This window comes from Stegastes partitus, unplaced genomic scaffold (assembly GCF_000690725.1).
Source record: "Stegastes partitus isolate 25-593 unplaced genomic scaffold, Stegastes_partitus-1.0.2 Scaffold132, whole genome shotgun sequence".
NCBI lineage: Eukaryota > Metazoa > Chordata > Actinopteri > Pomacentridae > Stegastes > Stegastes partitus.
Window position 1 is genome coordinate 457116 of NW_007577863.1, and position 24467 is coordinate 481582.

Sequence of the window (24467 nt, forward strand, 5' to 3'; positions counted from 1 at the left end):
CTTAAAAAAAAAATCCCACTTTAACACATTAGACTTCCCATTTCACCCAGATAATTACACAATTATCCTGCTTCCCTCAAAAAAAAAATCCATCCAGGGGTAATTGGTGTGTTGGGTGAGGGAGTTACCCAGAATGCACCGCAGCGAGGGTCTGGGGGAACGAATCCAGATAAGTCAAGCAGAAAACGGGAGGGAAAAAGCTGCACTTATTCGATTTTAATCTCTCCACTTTGCAAGCATTTAAATAGCCTTCATCAGACTCCTGGCTTGCAGCCCTGTGACTAACCTGTTATCAATGCCGAAAATGTCCATTTTAAATGTCAGTGTGAGCACAGAATAGAAACGCCGTAACAGGTGCTCGGCCTGAGGTGAACCGCAGTAATGCCCCCATTAACGGTTCCTCATAGAGCTGTTACATTGTTGCTTGTCAGGACACAGCATTCTATGGGTAAGAGTGGAGCTCAATTATTGCCAAAGAAACACACACAAAGGCGCACAATGGCCGGCAAAATAGGGTCTACCTAGGCTACATATGTAGCCCATGAAATAACCTTGATAAAAGTAATTGAATTTTGCTGTGATAAGATTAACTTGTGGACCAGTAGGTGCCTTGAGTTCTTACAAAAGAAACATACTGTATGACAGTTGGAAATAATCAGACTCTTTCCCTCCATCTCAAGAATATATGTACAGGAAAAAAAAAAAGCAAAGGAATCAAGTCTGGAATCAGGCTCTCAGTGGCTGATGCTCCTACCCAAATGGCTATGGATGTCCTGATTACCATGCACACTCTCACAGTCCTTTTAAATGTGCTGAGATGGGCTTTAAACAAGATTCAACACTTAAAACCCCAGCAGACTTAATTAAGGGTGGGACCTAGCACACGCAGAGATGAGCGAGTGGAAGCAGAGAGTGGAGGAAGGAGAGGATTGGATCTGTGGAGGGAAGGAGCTATGGAAATTGTGTTTTGGATGTGGGGGGGGATGAGGATGGTACAGTTATACAGAGTAAGAGAGGGGTGTTTCTGCTTTATTTTCTGCCCACCAGCTAATGTCCACATTCAAGCAACTTGACTCCCTCCATGCTTGTGTAAAGACACAGCTCCAGGAACAAACGCGTACAACAAAACAGCAACATGTCTTAACCTCCTCATTACTTTGCCAAAACTGCCTCAAATATCAAACAATGCACAGCCGTGGGGGGCGCCACGCATGCTGTTTAAGCAGCCCAGTCTCATTTCCATACAGCTTTTACATGTTTCCAAAAGATATGCATAATTACAGGGTTTGTACATAATTACTCCAACACATTGCCGGGAAAAAGCCAGGTTTGTTCTTTTTTTAACATTGGCTCGGAGAAAACAGACTCTGCTTTTTTTTTTTTTTCCCTCTACCTCCTTTCTCCAGTCTAAACAATTAAAACAATGCTGCTGTCTTGGAAAGAAGTTCTGCCCTCATTATCACCTTCTTTTCTCACATTTACTGCTTAAAAACAAGCCCAGGCACCTTGGCATTGAAACGCATTCTTTCTTTTTCTTGTCGGTTTCCCCTCCTTACTTCTGCCTTTGCTGCCGTCTCTGCACTCTCGCTGGAACAGAATGGGTTATGAAAAAGGAAATGTAAATAAGATGGAGTCCGCAGCTCATTGTGTTCCACTGCAAAAAAAAAAAAAGAAAGAGCACGGAAGGCGTCTTAAACAAGTGAAGAAACTTTACATATAATAAGTTTCACGGGTCTTTTGCAGCACGGCAAACAAATGCACACATTGTTGACTCTGATACCAACGAAAACATGGTTGCAATTTGAAAATGCAAAGAGAAAGTGTTGGGAATTAGCAAAGTCTTGCTTTGGAGGATATCGTTTAGTAGCTGTGATGCTCTGCCAAGCTTTCAAACTCTGACACAGCCCATGATGATAGAACGTATGGTTGCGTCCGAGTGTCCTACTGTCATGGTCTGAGCGCTCAAACCCACCAATAATCTAGGATAGTGTATCTGTGGGAGCTGGTGCTGTCTTACTCGGCAAACAGCCATCCTTTCAGCTTCTACCATGGTTGAGACATGGCTCCGATCCAAATGCTTTGGCTCCACATGAATTATGTAGAGGAAAGGGACTGGTTTGTAACTAGATTAATAAAAGCGTCCCATAGCTGCTGAGACGCTCTCTTTTCAATGCAACACCTCCAGTGGTGTTCGCAGGCTTGTCGCTGCCCCGATCTCACTTTTTCAGAAAACAGCGATGTCAGCGGTGTGATTGACGACTCCCCAAGTAGTTACTCAGAGCTTCTTACTCAACAAGAAGACTGTTATCCAACTCAAATGTTTGGCATATCGACATCACGAGAGAGACGCTTCCGCTGGTGTCATCCAGTCGTGTTACAAAAGGATCAACCGACGAGCACAAACGCTGTCAAACTCCTATTGATCAACAAAAGAGCATTGTATGACTATAAGACCTCACACACTGCCGGCTCTCTGTATATTTTAGATAATAGTCCTTTTTTTTTGCAACGGCGTTAATTCTCTTTGAAGGCTTAGAGTGGGATTAATTTTTCTTAAATGTCATGGTCAGAGTGTTTGTGGCCCAAATTGGTTTCTGCTGACAGTCTACAGACGGTGATTGCGGTTGGCTGCAATGATGTATCAATGCAGCAGGAGGACTCCCTCATCCCAAAACAATGCACATCACTTGGGGACAGAAGGGCAGAAAAAAAATGCATCGCCTTACACGATAAAATTACTTTTTCCTTCAGAAAGTCAGAAAATGTTAGGAATAATGCACCAATTCATGGCGTCGGACAGCAGGGAGAGAAAGGAAGCTGGGCATGTTTTATATGCTTTTCTCATACTCATATACCTCACTGCTGACCAGTGCAGAAAACCCAGGTATCCTAATGTTTAAAAAATAACACTATTATTGGTCCCCATTGAATCCAGTTGCAAGCAATGCAACTTGTAACAGATAAGGACCTGATGCAATCTGTCTTTGCTCTATCTGAGCCAAAACGGTCTCTGTATGAGTCAAATGGGGGAGCCACATTGACAATTCAAATCGAACAGTGCTTTGCAGGCAATTCACCTTGTAATCTACATGCTTCCCTCACCAGCTGGCCAGACCTAGATTGCATTTTATTTACAAACAGCCTTCTTTTTGAGGGCCATCATATTTGCTCACAATCCGGTAAGATCCAGAAATATGCAAGTACATCCACAATAATGCATAAGGAAGATGGCTCAGGCCTTCTGAAAACAATTTAATGGAGAACAGTTTGATAATAGTTAAAATGATGTAGGTTCCTCAATGGGGGGAAAAAAAGTGTAATCAAACATTCGTAGGTTTGCAGCAGAATCCTGCTTTTACTTTTAAAATCATCACTTGTGTCCTTGTCCATTAGTAATTACACAGGAAGTCGTGTTTTTCCAGGTAACGCTGATAAACTTGACTCTGCCTACATTACACTGCAAAGCCGTTTTTCTATTTGGCAAAGATATGAAATCCAATTCATACATGTCAAAATGTCTCCCTGCAGTTATAAATCAGTTACACCCAGAGCACGCTACATTAACCACATACAATAAATGTACAAGCAGTGCACCCTTAACACATATAATTTGTTTTTCTGTGGTTGCCATAGGAATAACACCAACCTCTGACCTCTCCAGCCTTCAGGAGGTCCCCCGATGGCCGCTCCTTCATGAATCTTTTAGGCCAGGCGAGTCTGTAGTTCAAAGTTCCTGTGAACCCAAGAAATAATAAGCTCCCTGATTAGTGTGGCTAAAAATACTCGTGGCCGTAAAGGCTTCAGCTCGGCCCTGCCCACGAGCGGGCCATTTACATGCAGCTGATGAGCACCTCTTGCTGGAGGGAATGAACACGTTGCACCTGATGGCTGATCAGGCAGGATGCTGGCAGATCTCACCGGCTTGTTGTTCAGGTCTTGCTCACAGTGGACAACAACTTGTGTATCACGGCAGTCTCAAGCTTCCTGTAGCCTATAACAAATTTCTATCATGAAATCACTGAAACCATGTTTTTCACACACATACACAAAAAACAATCATGCATTTTTGGTTCATTCACACATTTATTTTGGGTCTTCTGTAAAAATGACAAAATCTGCTGGATCAGAAATACACACACAGAACCTTCAATTATTACTTTTGATGAAAGCTGTGTTAATCATAATTTTCTTCGTGACCTGACCTCCTAGCTTCTTGTGAGTGATTATGATTGACTGCTAAATGCTCTTAGCCAATTTAAACAGGACCATTTTAAACATTCATTAAATTCTGCCACAAACACCACAGCGGGAAAGTCTGAGCAACAAATCATTATGAAGATTTGATTAGGTGCTTTGTTAAAGGATTTATTGTTCATATTGTTGTTGTTTAGGTCAAGGAGGAATTCAACAGGCCACTCCCAGAATGCACCTGAATGCAACTTTAACATATTATTTATTTATGCTGTACATGTTTGGCGTGTTTGTTGAAACGCTGCTGAAAATGAAATGAATACTTTTGCTATATTTTAACTTTGGCTGAATCCTCCTTGTTCCTCATATGTGAACTTCCTTCTTAGTTGTTCCATATGCCAGGTGAATGACATATTATCCCAGTTGAGACGTTCCAAAAAATGCTGATGACTGTTGAAAGAATCCACTTTGTCCTCGTCTGTATTTTGTATTTTATGGCACATTTCCTTGCATTGCATCCTACAGCTAATGAGTTTTGGTTCGAGGGGTTGGTTTTCTTCCAGTGAAAAACGCTGTCAGCTTCTTGATGACTCTGACATGGCTCCAGCTTGTAGCCCTGGGCAGATGCTACTGTAAATGTTTTAGCAGTGCTGGACTTAAGTTACATTCTGTTCTCAGAGAAAACTTGCATGAGGTGTGATCACAGAAAACAACAACAACAACAAATGCCAAACCTAAATATGACAATATAAAACCTAGAAATATCTGGTTTTAAGTGTGGGAGTAGTTGACTGTCTTTGCTTTTGAGACAATCAGTCCATGTCAATGATTCAATAAAAAACATCATTTCTACTGATGACATAGAGTTTATGTACATTTTAGTTTCTACCAACCTGCGGTAAGAGTCCATCAAAAGGCTCAGCAGGTAAATTAAGACATAAATCAGACATTTCTCTTTAACTTTGTTAAGAGTTTTACATCTTTGGGCTCCAAACAATATTTAAAACAATATTTAAGACACAACACCAGCTGTATCACCGTTGTATTGTAACAAGATCACAGGCCAAACGGATTGAAGCTTTAGCAGATATTGTATTTGATAAACTGATCGTGTCATTTCATGTGACATTTTCTTCTAAAGCAACCTGTCAAATAAATGAAGTGGAGTAAAGCACAATGTGTTGTTCTGGAATAAAGCGCAGTTGGAAGTCTGAACTCGCAGGAAATTGAAATACTCATCAAAATACTAAACTGCAAGCATCTCAAAATTTTGCTTCAGTACAGTAATGAAATAAATGTATTTAACTATTATTCATTAGGTAGCCCATGAAACACCGTAGTGATCCATCCATCCTACGGACAATTTAGAATCACCAGTTAACTTCAACATGTTTTTGGACTGTGTGGGAGGAAGCTGGAGAACCTGGAGAGAACCCACGCTGCACGGGGAGAACACGGAGACTCCACGCAGAAAGATCCCGGGTGTCTTTATCGGGACGCGAACCGACGACTTTCTAGCTGCGAGGCAACAGCGCTAACCACTGAGCCACCTTGCAGCCCACCGTAGTTATTTAGTCTGTTTTTGTTTTTGCAATATTGGTTAAGAAGAGCACAATAAAGACCCAATATTTGGTTCAAATCAATTTATTGTTGATTGTTTTTGTATGGGAGTAAATAACATGTAGTTGCATCTTTTAAACTTGACAGTCCAACCCAAACATCAGCCATTTTCTGCACATTTCATTTTGTATCTAGGACATCAGTATATTTGAAATATGTGTCGAAAGTGAATATGAATATCATGAATACTTTAAAGTGAGACACAAGGCCTGCCGTTAGCTTTAACCTCATGCCTGTCACCCTCCCATTCCCTGCTTTGCCCTGCCTAACCCGTCGTCAATCCTGATGAGAGATTAAAGGGAAGAAAATGTGGACATCACACTGAAGGCACAACAGTTATCTAGTCTGCTGCTCGTATTCCACCACAAGAGGAAATATTCAGCAGCAGTTGTTTGTGCTCTCCTGCTTCCTTCCAAGCACACCTCAATAGACAAAGCCTCTGCACACACACACATGCACACGCACACACATGCGCGCACACACACACACACACGCACACACACACACACACACACACACACACACACAGCACTCTCTTCCCTCCTATTTTATATTTAACTTCAACCTGTCAATTAAAGAGTGAGAGGGCAGCTAAGAAAAAAGAAAGAGGGAGAGAAGGAGACAGCAAGAAGCACAGAACTAATTAGGCAACTGTGTAATTTTAATTAGCTGTTTTGATAATTAAACTAATTAGTTCCCTTGTGTTTCCACAACGTGCAGCCGACTGGAGTTTTTTTTTATTTTTTTATTTTTTATCAAGGCTTCAGAGCTCCACTCCGTTGGTTAATTAGTCACTTTTGCATCAGAAAGCTTTATTGATAGCCTTAATTTGCAGTTGAAATGAGAAATCTGCTGTCAATAATTCGGATAATTGCCCACTGTTTGATTGCACACAACAAAAGTAAGCAGCCCGGCTCGACACATCCACAACTCTCTGGGGTCGTTTCCTGAATGCTTAGGCTCCATGATCTACATACGAGCAAATAAGCTCCCGTCTGCTTGCTTCTCCGTCTTGACCTCACTAAGTTGAAGGGAATCTGTCTAAATAAGGCAAAGGTTGACCCACCACACCCCTTTTCCCATCCCCGCTCCCAAAACACCTCCTTTAAACAGCACCCCCAGGCCAGCCTGTGATTTTTCCTCCTGTACTTGCTAACTTTAAATGTCCTGCATGTGCGATAATTGGAAAAGAAGACAGGGGAGGGGAAAAAAAGAGAAGGAAAGTTACTGCTTGCTTTGTAGCTAATTAGTGTCCTTGGAATTAAATGAGCAGCTCGTTGTGCACCTCCAGCTCCTGCGGCCCATGTTTGTGAATTGAATAATTGATTCTCCTCCACTAATCAGAGAGCGACATAATGAGCCAGTTTAATTAAATGGGGATCTAACCTGGCGAACACTGGGAAAATATTTGCTCGTTTACGGTTAATCAGGAATAACACAGTGAGTGGGGGAGGAGCGGGTAGGATGGGAAGAAATATTGGTTTGTGTGTGTCGATGCCGGTAGCTGACCTGGGAGAAGAAGAGTGCGGTTCGGAGTTTGGCCAGTTATTGACTGTGTTCTGATCGTATCCATAAAGCTCTTTGGCTGGATTATTAGCAGAGACATTTTGCTCATATTAATGTTTCCATGTTGCAAAGCACCATCTGATTAATGACTAATGATCCCCCACAGCTTACTTACTGGATCCCACCTCAAACACAGCGAGGAATTACAGGAATAGGCCTGTCTATTTAAAGTAGCACACGCTTGTACCATGATGAATGGATACAAGCTCCTAGCTTTGTAGCTTAGCTGTGCAGACAGCACGGCCTATCGTCTAACCCCAGTGCATGTGGTTGTACTTAGCAAGCAGCAAGACAGCAAAGCAATCTTCAAAACATATGTAGATGGTTACAAAGAAATGAAAAATAAAAACTCTTAGTTTAAATGCTCAAAACACCTTAGTCGTTTCATGACATACTGCCTGTAGCCTCGAGACCTACCATCACGTTTGTCAGCTCGAGGACCAGATGACTTCATGCTAATTACCTTTCTAATAGGTTTTCGACTACAAGAAGCTAAGAAGCTGAGATTTAAGGTGTAGCCATGGACATTTTTGAGGCAAGTATATGAACTTGCAATTCAGAAAAATGGTGGTGCATGTCACAGTATCTGAGTCACAGTTTACAATTTCAGTTGCGTATAGCAAAAACATTCAGAACAAGGCACCTAGAACCTGTTTGTAGTATCTTACAAGTTCAAGCTTTGGGAAGTTTGAAGTTACAAAACCCAACTTAAATGGTGGGAAAGAAATATAAACTCGCAAAGCAAAACTGGTGCAAGGTTTTTATCAAAAAGCACCCTGTGATTTGTTTTAAGGGTGCACAAACTAAAATGATAGGAACAACTGGTAGATACAGATGGGAGACAAATTAGAGGAAAATCCAACATCAAGTGCCCCAGTAAGGTGGTGGCCATCATGTGCCACAAGAACAGTTCTAATGTACTGGGCAATGAGTCTTCAGATCTTAGTGTCAATCACAGGTGTTCTACCAGGTTGGGATGTGGTGACCGTGAAGCAAATGATTCACATCGTTTTCGTCAAACCGTTCAGCCATCATGCCTTTTGGATGAAAGCATTGTCATCCTGGACAAGATTTCTCCGTTCAGGAAAGAAGTGTTTCCTCACTGGATGAACAACTATATATCGATATGCAGTGACTCCTCAAAGGGGACACTTCAGCAGGGGTCAAAGATTTAGGTTGTTCCTTTATTTTGCCCCCCATTTCTAGGGCACCTATTACAAACTTAGAGAAAACTTTGGACAGCAAGGGTTCAGTTATATCACATGGTAGTTTTTTTTCTCCAGTGTGAATATACTGTAGTACAAAACATGGTAAGAATTACTTACTGTAATGTTCAGCCAGCTGTGTTGCTCGTACACATTATTTGAAACCTAATCCAACAAACACGTATATAAATTAGATGTAGGGATTGTCATTCAGTAAATGTTAGTTTGTCAGCACTGAGCCAATGTTTTATCATGTGAATTCAGGAAACGAATGTAGCTGAAGAAGAATGAATTTAGTCATTTTGTTCATCCATCCATCTTCAAGCTGTGAAGCACCAGTACTAACCACTGTACAGCCCTCATCTTGTCCAGAATGCACATTATTTACATTTCAGCCAAATGAATGGAAGCTGACAGGCCGCTGTCAAAACCCACCTTAACATGGAGGAGCATCACTGCATCCTCCTGCTGGTCTGTTATGTTCACCAGCCTCTGGCAGCAAGGTGTCACAAGTGGGCTGACCTTTCCTTATCACTGCAGATGAAAGCTGAGGACCCTTAGCCAGAGTCCATGTTGGTGTGGCCACGGGGCTGTCAGGGGCTGATAACCAAGCTCGCCCACTGTGGTGACCCTGAAGTCCATCACAGCTCTGAGGGGACTCAACAGAGGGGAGGGGAGGTTAGATGCCTGGTTAACCATGACGTTTGGGCAGAAAAGTATACGTATGATGAAGCTGTGATGGTTGCTCTGGAGAGTACGTTTAATGTAACTGCAAATCCAAGACCATCAGAAAGAATATCTGCAGCCTGTATGGACATCATTTCACATGGACGCCACTCGGTCAGAATTTGTAGGAAATCGAAAAGGAATTTATTTTACGACCAGATCTTACCTCCCTGCTCCACGCTCACTTCACATTTAAGGATGCATTATCTCTGCTGTACTTTAGAAGCTCAAATATGTACAATAACATCGATAAAGTTGGAGATTATCACTAACAAAATGTAATCAAATCAAAAATCTAGTCCCTTGCAAATTGGCCCATATTTTTGGCACTTTGTTAATCATTTGTACTAGTAATAATAATAAAGTGCTCATCAAGTTAATCAAGGAAATACAGTAACAAAATCACCTCACTAAAAAGGCTGGAGAAGCTTATTTGAATGGGAAAACAAAAGCATCCAAAACAGCAGCACTGCCTGTTTGTTCCAAAGCTTGGGGAAAATTATGTTTACATTTTGTTGACAAACAATATTTGATAATTACTGATGTTATTGATGTCTTTTAGGAACCAAAAGCAGAAGTACTGTCACCTGACAGTGTGGTGAAGCTAGCACAGGAGTTTATTTTTTATGTACTGTTTCTTACCAACAATGTGTTGTTGTTGTTGTTGTTGTTGTTGTTTAAACCCAGACCACCCTCTATCTATAAAATGATGTGTCTAGCACAAACCTTGGCAAAACACTGACATATAAAAAACCCTTAAATATATACATTTTTTGCAATGTTCATTTACAAGCACTTCAGCATTAACTTTATATTTTGAAAACGTATTATATGTAGAAAACTGTCTTTGGTGGAACTACTAGCAACTGATCATTTAAAACGTGCAACCAGGGACCACACTTAGACAGGTTTTTGTTATGTCAAATCTCATTCTCTACAGCTGTCAAATAAATGTTGGAAAAATATAAAACATGAACCTTTGAAAAGTTGTCACCAATCTGTCCAATCGCTTCACAGTTCAGGATTCTGAACTCTGTCAGGCTTCTTTTTAGTGATGTCACCGTCTTTCCTTTGTTTTTAATGTTACTGTGTTCCCACATATCAGCAATTAATTTTTAACTATCAAAGTCATTGGGCCAAGCCATGAAAATGGAACCATGTCCTATCACCTCCCACACAGTCTACTATTGACATCAATGGGTGTAAGCAGGAAGGAAGGAAGGAATAAGTCTCCAAGCTACTGCTGGACTCTCGTCCTACAACCTGTCCAGTGGACCTGATACCATCCAACCTCTTACAAACCATGTCCTCAGCACTGAACCCTGCAGTAACACACATCATCAACTCCTCACTTACTACGGGTGTGTTCCCCGCTACATTTAAGCAAGCTCGAGTCACTCCAATACTCAGAAAAACTACAGTCGACCCAACCCTGGTTGAAACCTACAGACCAGTTTCACTCCTGCCCTTCCTGTCAAAAATACTGTCTTTAACCAAGTCTCTACTTCCCTCTGTGAAAACAACCTGTACGACCCGAATCACTCTGGTTTTAAACGGGGTCACTCTACTGAGACTGCACTCCTATCTGTAACAGAATCACTGCGTTCTGCTGGAGCTGTTGGTCTTCAGCTCTACTGCTGTTAGATCTGTCAGCTGCCTTTGACACAGTTAACCACCACATCCTCCTCTCTACACTCACTGAGCTTGGCATCTCAGGATCTGCTCTCCTCTGGTTAGTGGCCTACCTCTCAGGGAGATACTTCAGAGTATCCTGGAGGGGAGAAGTGTCCAAACCGCACAACCTGTCCACAGGGGTTCCTCAAGGGTCAGTGCTCGGTCCCCTTCTCTTCTCAATGTACACAACCTGTCTTGGTGCAATAATCCATGCCCATGGTTTCTCATACCATCGCTATGCTGATGATACCCAGCTCTTCCTGTCAGTCCCCTCTGATGACCACACTGTCTCTGCCTGGATCTCATCATGCCTTGCAGACATCTCAGCATGGATGAAAAAATGCCACCTTCAACTCAGCCTCTCTAAGACTGAGCTCCTTGTCATCCCAGCCAGTCCCTCTCTACAACAAGAAATCAACATCCAGCTTGATTCAACCAAACTCAGACCCACAAAATCTGCCAGAAACTTGGGTGTCATGATTGATGACCAGCTAACCTTCAAGGCTCATGTGGCCTCTGTTGCTGGGTCGTGTTGTTTCGCCCTGTACAACATCAGGAAGATCAGACAGGAAGTCTGCACATGCAGCACAACTCCCGGTACAGGCTCTTGACTACTGCAACTCCTTACTGGCAGGCCTCCCAGCATGCACAGTCAGACGACTGCAGATGATCCAGAATGCAGCAGCAGGTCTGGTTTTCAACCAGCCAAAAACAGCACATGTCACCCCACTGTTCAGATCACTTCTCTGGCCTCCAGTTGCTGCCTGCATCAAAATCAAAACTCTGACACTTGCCCACAAAACTACAATGAGAACAGCTCCCTCCTACCTGAACTCTCTTCTTTGAGTCTACACTTCCTCCCGCTCACTACGCTCGACCAACAAAGGCTCCTGATCCAACCACCACAACAGGGCAGAGGTCGATAGCTGGACTCTTCTCCTCTGTGGTTCCCCGGTGTTGGAACGAGTTACCAAACTCTGTTCAATCTGCTGATTCCCTCTCAGTTTTTAAGAGAAGACTAAAGACCAGCTCTTCACTGAACACCTTTGCACTTGACAGACTGGAAACAAAACAAAAAAAAAACAACAACAAAAATAAATAAATGAAATCCTCTTACCTCCCTACAGCCTGCTGTTGGCATCAACACCCTGTCACACTTGACCTTGTTCTATGGCACTTATTTAGATTGTCTTCTCCTGACTAGATCCTTGCTTGTGTTTGCTGGTGTTGTATCTGCTCTCAGATGTACGTCACTTTGGATAAAAGCGTCTGCTGAATGAAATTGTAGAACTGTAGAAAAATTGTAGAATCAGTGCCCTGTTACAGTTGAACTAGATCCTTGCTTGTCTTGTATTTACGTCGCTTTGGATAAAAATGTTTGCAAAATGAAATTGTAGAATTGTAAAATGGACTCCTGATTTTTTTGAATTACCCTTTATGCTACAGTTGATTTTTTAAAAGTCTGTCTTATACAGTGCTGTGAAATAGTATTGGTCCCCTCCATGATGCTTCTATATTTGCATATATCCGACACAAAGCACAAAATGCAGTTTTTAAATGATGATTTATTGAAGATTTAGAGAAAAAGTAATTCCCCTCTAAACCTAACAACTGGTTGGACCCTTGGCAGCAACAACTGCAGTTAAATGTTTGTGATGGCTTGTGATCAGTCTTTTACATCACCATGGAGGAAGTTGTTCCACTCTTCTCTGCACAATAGTTGTAATTCAGCCAAATTAGATGGTGTCCAGCATGAACTCCCCTTTTAAAGTAAGGCAAAACTCCCATGGTTGCCTCGTGTCTACCTTACTGTGGCATCATGTACACTGAAGCAAGGTCTGCAATTCTTTTAATGTTCACCTGGGTTCTTTGGTGACCTCCTGGATGAGACGTCGACACGCTCATGGAGAAGTTTTGGTAGGTTGGCCACTCTTGGGGCTGGAATAGGGTCCTAGTGAGGATTAAGCGGTGTATAGATAATGGATGGATGGATGGCCACTCTTGGGAAAGTTCACTGACTGTGGTTTTCTGGAGTCCCAGAGCCTTAGCAGTGGCTTTGTAACCCTTTCTAGGCTGATAAATATAAATTACTTTGTTTCTGTCTTTGTTGATTCAATGTGTTGTTGAATCTCTTCAGAGCGTGGCATCATGTGCTGCTTTTTCAGACCCTTTAGCTTCATCACAACGTGCCACCATGTTGCATTTAAGACGAGTTTAGATTCAACAAGCCTGGCAGAAATCATATGTGGGTGTGGCTGGTGAAATTGAATCCATTTGCCAAATGAATTGGTTATTTTGTAGATTGGTTGCTGAGGGGGCAATTACTTTTTCACCTTGGGCAAGGTAGCATTTTTCCTTCAACAAATAAAATTGCCATTTAATAAATGCATTTTGTGTTATCTCTGTCTTATATTAAAATTAGATTGATGATGTGAAACATGTAAATGTGACAAACATGCAAAAACAGAAGATAATTGTAGGGGGGGTGAATACTTTTTCACAGCAGCAGTCTCATCATGCAAGCTTTACTGTTGTATTCTGTAGGGGATTATTTATAAGGCATTACAATGTCTACGTATGTACATCCATATTTCCACTCCACAACCTGCATATACGTGTATGTTACATACACCTGGCCTGGAGAATCTAATCTTGTTTTGCAAAGTGCGTGTAATTCCCTCGTGTGCAGCAAGTTCATATTTTGCATGTTTTCTAAAGACAGAACAAAGACGTGCCTGATGTTGGCTGTGCAATTCTTGGGACACATTGTTGCTGGAGTTTTGATTTTCATCCTAATTCATCAATGAGTAGTGGCTAGCTTTGAGGGCCTGACAAATATTCATTGAAAAAACAGTCTTTGAGGGGGTAAAAAAAAAAAAAAAAAAAAATGAAGCATTGAAATTCTACACCAGAGGAAAGGGAGAGAGGAGAGGGAGCTTTGAACCAGTTACCTGTCAGTCTTTTTCTGTGTTTTTGTGTGAGGAGATGAGTGAGAGTTCCCTGTTCCTCCTCGATGCTACGTCTCCCCAGAGTCTGGGCAAACCCGCTCACAGGTTGGAGAAAAGTTGAGTTTGTGGACTTTGAAATGGGGAAGAGAAAAAGAAATCTACCTTGCTTTTGAACTTTCATAACAGCAACATACACAACAGCCGTACCTCGGCGGTGTGCATGGGAATAAAACATAAAGTCAAATAACCTGGGATTGTAGCACACGGTCAGGGAGGACAGCTACGCTCCTCTACTCATGTGAAATTTACAGTTGGGTTTATATTCTTCAGCTGTAAATGTCAGCAGCCGTGTTTCTGTTTGCCACTGAGCCTTCACCATGCACCGTCACACACCTCCGACCACATGAAGGCCATTTGGAACTGAAGACTGGGACGCATTCATGCAGCGTTACAGGTGTTCACACACACTACAGCTCATGCAGTGTGTGTATGTGTGACAATAGTTGAATGTGTACAATTTACATAAGTCATGTTTATGATAGGGCTGCAAGGTGGCGCAGTTGGTTGTCTCGCAGCAAGAAGGTCGCAGGTTCGCATCTGCGTGGAGTCTCCATGTTCTCCCCGTGCAGCGTGGGTTCTCTCCGGGTTCTCCGGCTTCCTCCCACAGTCCAAAAACATGTTGAGGTTAATTGGTGATTCTAAATTGTCCATAGGTGTGAATGTGAGTGTGCTTGGTTGTCTGTCTCTAAGTGTAGCCCTGTGATAGACTGGTTACCTGTCCAGGTGAACCTGCCTTCACCCTGAGTCAGCTGGGATAGACTCCAGCCCCCCATGACCCTAGTGAGGATTAAGATGTGTAGATAATGGATGGATGGATGGTCCTATTTAGAGTAAAATGAAGAAGAAGGGTATCTGTTAGGATGTGGCTATCTTGTGTTTGACAAGTCACCATTGTATAGGTGTGCATCGTGTCGTTGGGTTCTCAGTCTGGTCCACTCCTCACTTGTCACACTTGTACACAGTATACAGTATTTAGTCTGTGTCTACTTTATAATGGAGGTGTTTTTTGTTGGTGGTGGTGTTTTAAAATAAAATTAATATTACTAATGATGATGTTGTTTAATGATTATATCAACACAAATTGACATTTTAGACTATGAAACGTAATAAGAACAATATTTTAAAGTTATTTTTCTTTCCTTTTGATAACACAAAAACACTGATAAATCAAAACAACAAAGTTAAATGTGCTAAAGCTACCACATTATTATCCTTTCAGTTAATATGGCTGCTGGTGAACGACTGATAATTCTTCAGCAGCTAGTTTCTGTCTGCGTCTGTCTCTGCAAACAACTGCTAATGATGTGGAAAAACAATGCTATGACCTTGAAGTAAAACAGCAGAGCTGTGGTTTGGATAGCCACAGCCAGTTCAGCCACTCATTCTCTGTAGGTTCATCTCTACAGAGAATCATCCATCATGTTTCCACACACTACACATATTTGTAGATACACTCGTAGTTTAACAGTAAAAAAATCTGTTTTTGTTTCGTCTGGGTACCTGATGTTATTCACATTCTTTCTTTCATAGAAAGCATACTCTCTGTCTCCATGGTGTAAAAAGAGCTTCAGTATAAAATATGTCAGTAGACTGTATAGTGAAGCAAAACTTGCACCAGGCAGTGTTTCCATGTTGGAGATCCACTGCTGTAAAGAATCCTCCAACAAGTCTGAGGCTAGTGTGTGAGTGATTGTCACTGTTAGAGCTCTAATGACCCACTAGACCTGTCTTATTGTTATCATCACCATCTAAGCACTACAGCTGTCCAAAGTGTGGATGTTCACCAGCAGCCCTGACTGCCTCCATTTGTCTCAACTTCTGCGGGGCCACATCCTCTCTAAATCACCCCCCTCTGAAACATCTATAATACTGGAGCAGTGTGAAAGGAAAAAAAGAGGACCTAAAATGCTTCGCCTGATTGGTTCCACACTGTAGTTGCTGCACTACAGCTGGTGGGAGAGAAAACGAGGACGAGAGTGAGAAAGTCGCGGCCTGGAGAATAACAGGCAGCAGCAGCAGCAGCAGCAGCACATAACGAGCCTCATTCTCCAGCTTCATTAGAGAGGAGGAGTCCCTAACCCCGAAGGGAGAGGGGCTATTCCCACAGCGCCCATTGCACTTTTTAACAAGCCCCTGTTCCACACACAGCCCACCAGAGATTTGTCCAGTCCACCTGATTTGTCGAGTCCAGCCCACTGGCACATTTTAGTTTAAACAAGAATCCACCCCAGATTATAGCGGTCCTGTGAGGGTTAGCGGCGCCTCCGATGACACCGCCTTGCTTTTGTTTGCAAACAAGCAGAGTCTCTGCAGCAAACAAGGTATTAGGATCAGAAGAGCCTCACACAGCACACACACACATTAGCTCAGCAACAGCGTGTTTAAACTGCTGCCGTCGCCTTCACAACCAAACGATGAGCTGGACAAAGTTCTGAGGTGATGACTGATCCAAGAGATTCCACTTTACTGCTTTTCATCATCTCATTCAGATCTTTACTAATACCCATCATTCCCTTATTTCCCCCCATGTTTCTGTGAGAGCCAACGGGCCTCGTCGCTGAGACAACGTTATCATCGTGTGCCACAATCAATTTAGCAGAGGGCCTCTGTAGAAGCTCTCCAGGTGTGTTTAGCTCACACTCGCAGTAAATGCTTCTCCTAACAGGAGGAGGAGACGTGCACCGTAATCACTCTGTTTTCTCAGAGAAAATGCCGTTATTATTCAAACTTCACAGTGAATAATTGAGCTCGTGAATGTGCCGGGAAGAACCCAGAAATGAGACCTTAAGTATGTGTGTGTGAGCGCCTGTGTGTGTGTGTGTGTGTGTGTGTGCCTTCTTAGCATTCGCCTGCTGCCTTTGAGGAGCAGCCATTACTAATCGCAAAGAAATTTCCTCCCTTTCCTACCTGCGGGCCTGTCAGGTCATAAATGAAAAGGAATTAAGTAGAAATCCATACGTTTTCAAGCCTCTCTTCCATTCCCATCTGCCTGCGCTACACCGCCGTATATCATTAAAGGAGCAAATTAAACATTAGCGCTTCGGTGGCTGCTAGTTTTGGCTAATTGCTAATCAGCAGTAAAAGTTGCCTGGCACGGAATATTGCTTACCATAAGCTAAAGGTAATTTGCTTCTCAAGACGAGCTAGACTGGCTCATCTGTTGTTGTCCAGAGTCCATGCCTAATTACTGCCGGAGGGGAATGACAGTCACTCAATGGAGATTAAGACTGAGGTGAAAAATGGAAATGTGCCATAACGCTGGAATGAGCTAGAAGTACTTCTGTCTGCATTTCTTTAATTCCTTCTCTCTTTTTTTTTTTTCCTGCACAACTTGCTGCTGAAGGAGATGGATTCTGGGAGGAGAAAGAAGAGACGACGCTGTTGCTCTGTGATACGTCAACACAGATATGTTTTAACATTATAGAGATTTATTTACCCACCTGCACCTTCATATAGTGGTATTTTATATTTGTGTATAATTCATGTTGTTCACTTTTGATTTAAAAGGGTGCAGCTTTTTTGGGGGCTTGTTTAAATTGATATTTACCTTGTAAGCTATCATTCAGGCTGATCAAACACATTCACACACTGTGCTTGTGAGAGCAAAGAATATAGAATGTAATTTGCCCTGTTTTCTTGGATACAATTGGTTGAAGAACTGGACTGACAAGATGTTGTGTAAGATCATTCTGATTGTGTGTCTATGATGAAGAATTATGCGTTCCAGATGAATAATGATGGATCTATAATTCTGTATATGATTTAATGTATAGTGTACTCAATGATAATTTGATTCTGTTCCTTATTTTGTAAAGTTAACGAGACGAGTTGTTATGTTTTGTTTTGTTTGTTGTTGTTGTGTGTATAAATGAGATTGTGTGTATGTGTGTGGACACCAGGAAGAATAGCCGATGCTTATGCTGGTGCTAATGGGGATCCTAATAAACAAGAAACAAGAATGAATGTGTTTTGATGCATTTCAAAGGTAGTTAATATTCTGGTCAGGTTACGATTAGAGTCCACCTGTGAATGATCCTGAAGAAACGCTCTCTCATCTCACCTGTACTACTGTGTATGTACAGCAACATGACAATAAACCTGGTTTGATTTGATTTGACCTAATAAAGTGACTCAATCGCTCAGCTTTGTCATTTTGGAGACTGATAAGCAGCTAATCTTAAAAACCACATTGGTGTAGACCTATGAGCTTGAAGTACCAGACTGATCAGTGCTAAATGACAATTCCCAAGAATGGATTCATGTGCTATTGTACGTGTTAAAGAGAGACTGGTTTGTTCACATAATAATTGTAGTAGTAGAGAACATTGCTGTGTTTACATACTGATGCATGTGCTGAAGTGCATTGGTGCAACTGAAACGACCTTTTTTGTCAGTGGGGTTCACCCAGAAATAATCAGGTCTGCTGATCTAATGTAAACACAATGTAATCTGACACCTTGTCTCAGCAGCATGTTAACGTCTGCAGATCATCGTTCCACCTTCCGTTCCCAGAGTAGATGTTTCATGATTTCAGTCATGCTGGATGGCTGTGATGCTCAGCACCATTTGGTTGGAGCTCTGTGGTGATCCTCAAGCTTCCTCTCCTTATCAGCTAGCTTTTATGTTTTAGAGCCCAGGGCGACACAGCTTGATAATAAAGATCAGAAAGCATGGCTATCACAGAACAGACAACACTTATAATTAACCATTTCCGACTGATTCCTTACATTGACATCAGAGAAACCTCCACGTTGCTGAGATGGACATTTTAGCTCATATTGAATAACAGTTCTGTTATACATTTGATAATATATTATACTCTGCTGCCCATAAAGTTGGAACAATGTTTGCTTGCAGACACATTCCTCGTTTTATTTCTATTTATACACATCAGGAATTACTTCTGACCAGGTGCAATGATTACATACTGAGTCCTAGTTACCAGGTGAAACCAACTCTGGCTTTGGGATCTGACCAAAGAGTAGGACACCCCGCCCATTGACACCATCATTGTTGGGATGTTGTGCTGCAGGAGGGACCAGTCCACTTCACTAAATTGATGGCATCATGAGGAAAGAACATTATGAGGAAATATTCAAGCACCATCTCCAAACATCAACCAGGAAGTTAAAGCTTGGGTGCAAATGGGTCTTCAGATGGACAATGACCCTCAGCATAGCACCAGATCACTTACAAAGAGGCTTCAGGACAACAAAGTCTTTTTGGAGCAACCATCACAAAGCCCAGATCTCAGTCCTGGAGAACATTTGTGGGCAGAGCTATAAAGGCGTGTGGAGCAACAAACCTGAACCAGTTCCACCAGTTCTGTCAGGAAGAATGGAAACCCAGAACGTTTGACCCAAGTCATACAGTTTAAAGGCAACACTACCAGATACTGAGGAGATGTATGGAAACTTCTGACTTTGAAGAAAGTAATAAAAAAGTAATATAGGACCACAATGAAAAAAAAGAGGAAAATTCAACCTTTAATTCAAGTGTATTTATTCAGTGTGAAAAAAATCCCACATTAAAAAAAAATCAAACCATGTGCGCCACAATTATCAGCACACTTGATGTTAATACTTTGTACAACCTCCTTTATGCCAACAATTCATTTGAGTTGAGTTGAAGGTTACATTTTTCTACAATTTTCCGTGTGAGAGTAAACTTCTGTAATAAAAATTGAATTTATTTTAAGGCTTTTAAAACATCTTAACCAGGGGGGGCAATAATTATGGAGGGCACGGTGCTGTACATATATATATATTTCTACACACACATATAATCAAAATAGCATCTCAGCAAAACAAAATCAACCAAGGATCTGAGTTTGATGTTCACAGAGTCTTTATCTGCCCCAAACACCTGAACAGAACAATCTTCCTCATCATCTTCCTCCTTCACCAATTAACAATATCAGAGATTAAATGTGTCCCTAACTTTCACAGCCACATAACCTGTTTTTAAAATGTGACTGGGCAGCTACAGACACAATCAGCTCTGCCAGGACCCACACCATCACACCTCCATGAACTTTCTTCCTGCTCTCTGTCATCACTCTGTTGTAATGCACCCAGATTTACAATTTACCTCTTGTCCTGTACAGTTTGTTTTGTAAACGGTGATTTCATCCTGTGGTGTAGATGCTACGTTTAGCCAGCAGTCTCTGCTAAGCTGCACTGTGGTGATGAATTCATTATTTTATAATTGCTACATCGTCTGACAAAATGAGACACAGATTCTGCTTTGACGTTTCTGCCACAAAGCTTCTTATTCTCATGTTGGTGTGAGCTGAGGACTAAAGAATAGATGTGTTTACAAGTTGTGCTGACTTGGTGTGGACGTGCTCCATCATTCACTGAGCAGCACCGTGTGATGTGGTTGAAAAGTGTAGCTGATGATCTTAAGTTTCATCACAGAATTAATAGTATGTTTAAGGATTACAAAAAAAACAATCAAGTGAAGGTTAAGTTTCAGTGACGCTATTTCAAAGTAGTAAGAGATGGACAGAATCTTAAATGTTTTCTTGACACCAGTGTGTCAGTATTAGTGAGAATGGTTCGTAGCTGCACCATCAAACTAAATGCATGATAAGTGCTGTGGGGGAAAAAGGCCGAGGCCCAGAAGGAGCAAAGCTTTCATTGCAAACCGTTGGGTTTATCATTGGAAGGTGTTTAGAAGTAGGCTGCACATTTTACTGGCTTCATTACATTACATGGTCAGTGTGTGGGATTTATCAGATTTCACTGGTTGGTGCTACTCCAGATTTTTCTATACAATTTAGCTTTCTAAAATAACCCTTCACTGTAGTCTGGACAAAAAAAAAAAAGAAAAGAAATGTAAATAATGTCAATTTACCTTGAAGCACAACACGTCTCCTCTTTCAGCCTGTTTCACAAACTAACTTCCATCATTGTCAGAGCTGAAAGACACTGAGCACTTACCTAAAAACACGGCTCAGGTTGTAAAGCAGGTTGTCTGTGAATCACAAGATTGGTGGTTTAATGTTCATCCCCTCCACATGCTAAAATGTCCTTGAACTCCACGTTGCTCCCGATAGCAGATAGCCATGCACAATGCAAGCATGTGTGTGTGGATGCATGACTGAGAAACACATTGTAAAGCACTTTGTAAAAAAATAAAACAAAATAAAAATCACTATATAAGTACAGACCACTCACCAAACACCACAGAAAATAAAAGAACATCAGCCTCATGTATTGCAATAGACTCTTTTAAGAAAATAACCTCTCGTGTGCGTGTGCGTGTGCGTGTGTGTGTGTGTGTGTGTGTGTGTGTGTGTGTGTCAGTCATCTGAATTTCAAAGTCCAAAATAGCTCCAAACTAAAATGTACAGCAGCCAGATAGCGGGCGATGGAGAGGAGGTGTAAGTGTCTCTGGCATGAAAACCAGCCCGGTTGGATCCCAGTACAGTCCAATCAATACATCGTTATAGATCGTAATCATGTGAAGCGTATAATCGCCTAAAACCTATCAATTATATAGAGGGAGATAGCCAGGGCCTCCAAATCCTGGCCCGCAGCCCTCTTCCTCCTTGGATTAGGATCTGAGATTGGGTCAGGATCATAGGGGCTGCGCCCAGGCCAGCCAGATATCAGATTAATGACCACTCCTGGGGCACACATCTCAGTCAGTTAGACTGAGAGGGAGCAGTGAGTTACAGCAAAATAAATAATACATCATTTGGTCTGGGAGCTGACATAATTATCACCTAAGACACGGGCTTTCTCGTCAGTGCTTGAAATATCTCATAGACGGAGTAGCATCAGTGTGTTTGGAAATCACAGCTGAGTCGGATACATGTGACATAGAAAAGGGAGAGTTCATCAGCAAGGACCGCAATCACACTAGTTGGGTTTTGCAATTACGTGATTCTGAGGCTTCATTAAAATCTGCAGAAGCATGGCCCTTCCTGGTTTGAGATTTTAGCTTTTTTTTTTGTCATATAGGGTCAAAGCAGTGTATAGATAGATAGATAGATAGATAGATAGATAGATAGATAGATAGATAGATAGATAGATAGATAGATAGATAGATAGATAGATAGATAGATAGATGCCGTTTCAGGCCTCAACCACCTGCTCAGTGATTATTGTTGCTCCCTGCTTCTTTCCTCTCTCTCTCTCTCTCTCTCTCTCTTATCCCATCATCCCAGCTGGTCGAGGCAGGCAGACATTAACTCTGAGCCTGGTTCTGTCTGAGGTTTTATTCTGTTAAAGGAGATTTTTCCACTCCACTGTCACCAAGTGCTCGCTCTAGGGGAAATGTTAGGTTTCGCATTATAATATCGTGCCCTTAGAGAGCTCGTGTTACAATTTGGTGCCATATAAATAAATCTGGATTGAATTGAATCCACTGAAAGTTGTTTTTGTGATCTCTTCCAATCAGGTTTTAACAATATCGTGCTATATTTACCTTTAAAATGGTAATTCAAATGAAAGAAACAAAAAATGACCGAAACAGGACAAAAGCACAGCTCCTAATTAACCAACTGAATAAATCAGTTATGCTATCATGAGAAAAGTCTTCTCCTGCTGTTGGATTATAGCTAACAGGCTGCGATGTGCTGCAGATAATAGAGATGTGTATTGACCCACCCTCTACGGCCATGTTGGTTAGCAATTGGCATTCCCCTGCTGAAACACCCTGTTGCCAACAGCAAAGCAATTAAAGTCAAAGGAAGTCATTTCACATGTGTGTCTCTGCAGCAAAAATCTCCAATCAGGAGACTGTCTGTGAGGTGAGCTTCTCTCATTCCCTACAGCCGCCATGCGAGGATGGGGAGGCCTCCATCTTCCAGCTCCCCTCCACCCTCTGCCTTCTCTCAAAATGAAAAACAGTCTGATGGTTATGTGAAATCCAACTACAAAAACAAATATGTATATTTTCAATTTATCTCACCTCACATACCTGTCTGTGCTCCCCACAAGCCTTGGCATCTCTCCTAGCTGCCCCTCCACCTCACTATTTAAATTCAGAATTCCTAAGCGGATTTTCTCAATTTAGCCATACTTTTAATCTTTGGTGAAATGAGTGATGACTTCTTTCAATAAAAAAAAAAAAAAAAAAAAAAAACCTGACAGGCTTACAGCGCACACCGGCGGATTAGTTTCCCGTGGAGATGAGGTTTTCCTTTGTGCCGCTGTGTGTCTGTTTGATGGGGTTTAACAGGAAGCGTTGGTGCTGAAATTGGATGCAGCAGGAATCGTGGGTAGATGGCCCAAGTTCGATACAGACCCCCACACTGCAACTTTGCCCTGTGCCTTTTCCTTCATTTTCCTTTCCCTCGGGTCCAGTGACTGAGCCTTTAAACACTCATATACTAACTGACACATAGATACAGATACCGCCACACACACAAATACAAACACAAATGCCGCATCTGAACACACGTGCAAAACACACACCAGCACATTTGCTCTTAGGAATATGCACACCCCTCCAAAGGGTTTGCTTCGAACAGTCCAGTTAAGAATTAAATCCCACCTGCTTCATAATCTATAGAATCGTCCACATGGTTCCCAACTACTGACTGACACAATCAATCTCTATTTTTTTGTGATGGCACCATTTACATGAGGCTGGGTTGGGATCATTGATCACAAAGCTGATTTTGAGCGCCCAGAGCACAACATGATGCTAATGCTCTGATCCCAAACTGGTTTCACGAGCATCCACTGATTTCGCTGCCCACCACCATAACCCCATAGAGGGTTTTTGTTCAGCATTGTTATATTTACAGCAAGGTTTGTAAGCTGCAGCCCTATGTCAGGGGGTGAGGAAGGAGGTTTGTGACCAACTTGATGTAGCGTCGGTACAAGAGTAGATTGGTCTTCCTAAAAATTCTTCACTTGCAAGACAGAACATAGTCTGTGATGTGGGGGAAGTGCGATGGCCTGATTCAGATGCTCAGGGTTTCTTTATGATTCATGTCGTCTTTTCTTGTCAATTGTACAATACAGAAATAAACAGTAGTAATACTATTACTAGTTTTGAGTCTTGTGTTTGGTCAATATCGTCTCATTTTTGTTTTTCCTAACAATCTATCCATTCATTCATCTTCCTCCTCTTATACAGGGTTAGGTCCTGCTGGCAGCATGAAAAGCAGGAAATTCCAGGCGTCCCTCTCCTTTGCAATGCTTTCCAGATCCTCCTGGGGATCCCATGGCATTTGCAGGTTAGATAACAGATCTAATCCTTACAGCAAGTTCTGGGTGTATCCCGGGTTCTTCTTCCCACTCAAGTGTTCCTGAAAACCCCCCAAAGGAAGACACCCAGGAGGCATCCTACTCAGATGCCAGAACCCCGTTCATCATAATGGTTCAGTTCAAGGTCCACGTTCCTGTTGACGGTGCGCTGATCCATCTGTCCATTGTGTGTTCCACGCCTCCATCACACTCTTGAACAAGCTCGTGAAGACTTAAACTCCTTCCCTTGAGGCAACTATTCACATGCA